This window comes from Salmo salar, chromosome 11, assembly GCF_965601325.2.
Source record: "Salmo salar chromosome 11, fSalSal1, whole genome shotgun sequence".
NCBI lineage: Eukaryota > Metazoa > Chordata > Actinopteri > Salmoniformes > Salmonidae > Salmo > Salmo salar.
The window spans coordinates 88,870,431-88,876,607 of NC_138301.1; positions in this window are offsets into that span (position 1 = coordinate 88,870,431).

Genomic DNA, 6,177 nt, shown 5'->3' on the forward strand with positions numbered 1-6,177 from the left:
CCTGTTTCTTTTGCGATTTGGGGTTACTCTCCGGTGTTCTAAATCAATATTTGTTTAGTAGTCCAAAAATGTTGAAAACATTACCTTGATTGACCATGCTTTAGGTCATTTAACTGTTTGCTATGTGCAATATGCTTTGTGGACTCCACTGGACATATGTTGCTTTCCGGTTTTGTGATGAAACAAAGGTGTGTTTGAATTTATTCTGCCACTGTGTCTTCTTATTATCTCGGCCTTAGGCCTATACTGTATATCACGGTGGCAAGGCATATGAACTAACAGGTTATAGAGCAAACAACGCAATTATCATAACACATATTGTAGGTTCTAATATGGCTATATTTTTCTGGCCTGGCTTTGTCAGGGATTTTACCCACGCACCACTACTGCTAAAAACCCACTACCCCATTCAATTACTTTGACCATATCTGCTCCTGCACCATGCCAACGGCCTGGAAGAACGGGACACCACCACTCAACACACACTGTAACTCTTTCAAAGCCAAATCTCATACACCCAAGTACTTCTCTGCAGCATCCACAACAACATCTATTTTCTGTGATTCATGTTCCATTTCTGCGGTACAGTTTGATTACCATTGCTATGAACACTAAGAAGCCAACCTTACTGATACATACTGTATCACTCGTTGGCCTATCCCTTACTGCTGGCACAGATCTACTACCCACAGGGATCCTCTTAGGACCCCTCACCCTTGACCAATCCTCCTCTACTTTCTTCACTGCCTCAGCATATGACGCCTTTTGCACTACTCTGACTCTGGCATCCTCAACCTGCCTCACTCACACCAGACACTTCAAATTCCCAACAACATGGGTACCCCTACATTTGACACACAACTTTTTCCACCGAAACTACACAATCCTCTGTCCAAGCCCTTCTACACACTTCCCACATCTTGGAAACTCCCTCCTACACATTGCTGCCACATGACCATAAACGTGGCAACTGAAGCACCTCAGTGGATTCGGCACAAAAGCTCGAACAGGATAATTGATATATCCTTACATGACTTTGTTGGGAAAAGACGCTGATTCAAAACTCAAAAGGACAGACTGTGAGGAGGAGTCTACCGTGTCTGGAAGTGACTTCACACCATTTATTTTCTGTATTCGGAGTTCACTCAAACATCGTTTTAAGATTTGTTTTACTATTGACAGTTACAGCTGATTTCGTGATTATATATTGATTTGCTCTCTTTAAATATAAGTAATCTGATTTATTAGTTTCATTCTCTGAATTATTTTATCAAACTTTTCGCTTCCAGCTCCTGATATCAGTGCATTAAAAACGACAATCTGTCACCTGAGTTAGCCTAGTGCGCACAAGGCCCAAGCTCGATACTTTTGAGGAGATGGGAAACTACATTGGAACCGTATTAATGGCCATTGTGTACGAAGCCCATGCATTGTCATCGGGTCAAGCTGCGCATTCTGGATGATTCTGTGACAAGGAGAGCTCTTCTTCAAGTAGAGAATGGGAGTGAATTTTGTGAACAAGAAGAATGACATTACAAATCTTTTCCCAAGATGTAAGATAATTGTTCTCTGTAATATTGTATAGCTTTGGAATCGTGATATTGCCTACTTTCTAATAAAATAGGCAAGTTTCTGAACTAATGCAGAGTTCAAAACAACTGGGAACTCGGAAATCGCCGACTTCAGATGTCTGTGCTTTCAAGACAATCGGGAACTTGAAAAAAAAAACTATTTCCAACTCGGAAAATTGTTTTGAATGGTCATCCACCTCAGAATTCGAAGTCGGGAACTTGGGTCTCTTTCTAGAGCTCTGACTTTCCAACATGAAGATCACTGACATCATGATTTGACCTAGTTTATCCTGAATTCCCAGTTGTCTTGAGCGTACCATGATACCCTGACTTTGAGATAGGAATATGTGACGATTAGCTTAACAACCACGTGACGTATCATGACAACTTGAATGCGATTGGGCGACAGTTTGCTGGGTGGGGCGTTAAAATTTCCTTCATTCATTGCCCAATAGGATTCCTATCTCCTCCTTTCTCTAGTGTCTCTGGCTGAACTATGCTAGTTTTCGTCCTCATTGCCAAACTTCATAAATATTGCACCTTTAACTTGAAAACTCCTTTGCTAAGTTATACAATCATATGACTAAGACATTTGCTGGAAAGAAACTTGAAAATGATTTATTGTTTTGTTAAATAGTCATGACTGGTTCGAGATATCTGTCATAAGACGATGGTGGCAAAGGATATCGTTGCTACTTAACGCAGATCCAATTTCAGTTTTGAGATCCACCGGTGTCATTGGCGTAGGGTTAGCTGGACGTTTCTGTCTGGTCTTCGAACTGTGACAACGGGCAGCATCCCCCATTTGGCTCGATGGGATATGTAGTGATTTTGCCAGCATAGCCAGATATGTACACAGTCCTTGTTTTAATGTTTATGACACAGTCTTAACCTCTTTTAAACTGACTGACTATCGTATTTATTAATTATAATGACTAATCCAGGAATGTCACAAATGAATGATAAAACTCGAGAAAATAGCAACTCTAGAGAGCGCAGTTACTACAATTGTCATGTGTGCTCCCTCTCCGGCCTCTAGGTCACCAGGCTGCTCTTTATGGCGCACACCTGTCACCATCATTACGCACATTATCTCATAATGACACTCACCTGGACTCCATCACCTCCTTGATTACCTGCCCTGTATATGTCACTCCCCTTTGGGTTTTTTCCCCAGTCGTCATTGTTTCTGTTTCTGTTTCCTGTCAGTGTGCTGTTTGTTACGTGTTTCATTTACTAATTACATTTATTCACTCCCTGAACTTGCTTCCCGACTCTCAGAGTGCAGTGTTACAACAATGGGTGGCAGCCTTGTGGTTGGGCCAGTAACTGAGAGGTTGCTGGATCGAATCCCTGAGCTGACAAGGTAAAAATATGTCATTCTGCCCCTGAACAAGGCAGTTTACTCCCTGGTAGGCTGTCATTGTAAATAAGAATTTGTTCTTAACTGGCTTGCCTAGTTAAATATATTTTTTAATTAAATACAATGAATGGCTAAATTACTTCTGGACAAAAATGGTCCTCCTCACCCCCCATTAATGATTCTAATGCCGCGTTCAAAACAACTGGGAACTCGTAACTAGTAAATCTTTGACTTCAGTGCATCTAAGACAACTGGGAACTTGGGGAAAAAACAAGCAACACTTTTTTTTGGAACGGTCATTCAACTCGGAATTCCATGTTGAGAACTCGGGTATCTTTCTAGAGCTGCAACTTTCTGACCTGAAGATAACTGATGTCATGATTTGACCTTGTTTTTTCCAAATTCCCAGTTGTCTTGAAAGCACCATCATTCCTAACTCTATTGGCGTGATACTGGCACGTCAATCAAAATACGGCATCATCAAACCAAAGACTTCCTGCCCCCCTGGGTAACATACAAATAGCTTGGACTGTGAGTGGTTATTGAGATTGTTCCTTTGCATGCAAGGATAACAGCCATAAGAGATGTACATAACTTAATGTGAACAGGTTAATGTTTCTTACTATCTAGTGTCATATTGTCTGTCCATGACACTATAGACCCAAATAATGAATGAGAATACCTGGTAATGTTTATTTTCAGGTTATTTGGCTTGCTGCGTTTTAATAAGCTTACAGTGATAATAATTTGTTTTCAAATAGGCTGCCTAGAGGCTACTTAATTGGTCCCAGCCGCAGAAGAGAACTAGCTACATTATGGTATGAAAACCACTCCCATTGTAGCTGAAGCATAGGAGTGCCAAAGAGGTCCATGGAAACTTAGTTTCAAAACTCTGTGCAGTGCTGTGAAGCACATTAGGGTTACATGATTAGCCTATTTACCATATACTGTACATATTTGCTTTTCTAAATCCTATTGAGATTAAATATATTTTACAAGGTTGTCCCAAGAAGGCAGCAACTTCAGGAAGTAGGAGGATTTTTTTCTGAGGGGGATCGCCTATACCTTTACACTGAAATAAATAAATGCGTTAAGCTCATTTCAAAAGGTCACTTTTTCCTCCTAGTACACATTTAATTGCTCAGAATTTCATTAAACCTAAGTGGTCTCATCCTACATTACGAGCATGCATTCATGTTTTATTTTTCCAAGAAATGGGAGAGGCTTCTGGAGAACTAGAGATAAATCATTAATTGAATCATAGAACCATCATCTATGATCATCATAAAACCATCTAGGTTTACCACATACCAACATAGGGGACTTTCCAAAGCCCTTTTCTTGCTGCTTTCTCCAAAGGATAAAGAGCTTTTGAGGGAATGTTCTTGAAAATGTAGGTTTTAATGCACTTTAATTGTGTCACACTTTATTCATCAGATTGATTTGATTTCATGGAAATCTAAGGGACCACAAATTCAATCAAAAGAGCTGGGCTGCTGCCTGCACGATTCATAACGGAACCTTTCATAAACAGGAACGGACTTAATTATATTCATCCACATCTGTAGCATTTGAATAGGCTATATTGTGAATACATAGTGTCTCCTCTATTCATTGATGTACTTCATAACATTGATATAGCAGCCTAACAAAAGGTTCATCACAGATTGTGCATCAGAAATGGAGAATTCCTGTGTCATAGCCTAATAAAATACAACTTGCTACTGAAAAAGTGAGTCTCTCCTTCAGATAGTGTTCATCAAATTAGCAAACAAGGAAAACTCCAAGGTGCTAGCTACCTAAATGTATTCAATGGTACATTAATTGAAAAGCAGCAGAGCCCCTACTTCAATTCCATTCTTCCCAATCAGTCATTTTCCAATATGAAGTTCACAGGAATCCTTCAGAGTACACAATCCCTTAGGCTTATGACTGTGAATGTGGGTGGCCTAATTATGGGGGGGCTGGGCCGGTAGAAATCCCATGGCAAGGATAGGCCTACTGTCCGGGAAGCACTAAAGGAGCTGTAAGCAGCTTTGTGCAGGAATTAGACCCCTAAAGTGGTCTCCAGTCTCCCAAGCATCAATGCACGCCACCTTTCAGAGATAAGGAAGCCCAAGAGGAGACGTAGTAAACATGAGAAGGGTCATAATATCAGCCATGGAATGGTGGAGCCTATGTTGAAATTGCAAATAGGAATGCTTGGAAGGTTTAAGGACGACATTTCAATCTTCTCCCAAAGCACAGGGTTTGTGGAAATGAAAAGGTTTTTTTTTTTTTTTTAAGGTTTATCGTATGAACCTTGTTCAAACCTTCTTGATTTACTGTGTGTGACTGTTGTGAATTTGGTCATCTATTTGACTGGAATCATCTCTGGAGGTTCACTCTTATCTTATTTATCCATAAAAATCATTGCCTTTGCCATTTGCAATCCAAGTAATCTCAAATTCCCTCTTAGTTATTTCATGAGATTGATCGGGGTCCATTTAAGCACTTACAAATTCGTAACATAAAGTACGAATTGGAATTTGTAACATATCATAGAAATTGCAATTATATATATTTTTTTAGCAGGATGTAACATATCATACGAAATGGATGACGTTGTACACAATTGTGCACAATTTTCGGGCCCCCGTTTTGGCTCATGAGTCCATACTTTCAAAACGACTGTCTGAAATGATACAAAACCTTTATAACGCATCTTTAACTCTATGATCCAAATATACAAATATTGAATGAAATGATTACACAATGTACATACAGTCATACCACATCTAATATCACACATCTAGCTCACAGAACAAGGCTCCGGGCAGCCGAGCGGAAATGGAGGAAAACTCGCCTCCCTGCGGACCTGGCATCCTTTCACTCACTCCTCTCTACATTCTCCTCTTCTGTCTCTGCTGCTAAAGCCACTTTCTACCACTCTAAATTCCAAGCATCTGCCTCTAACCCTAGGAAGCTCTTTGCTACCTTCTCCTCCCTCCTGAATCCTCCTCCCCCTCCCCCCCCCCTCCTCCCTCTCTGCGGATGACTTCGTCAACCATTTTGAAAAGAAGGTTGACGATATCCGATCCTCATTTGCTAAGTCAAACGACACCGCTGGTCCTGCTCACACTGCCCTACCCTGTGCTTTGACCTCTTTCTCCCCTCTCTCTCCAGATGAAATCTCGCGTCTTGTGACGGCCGGCCGCCCAACAACCTGCCCACTTGACCCTATCCCCTCCTCTCTTCTCCAGA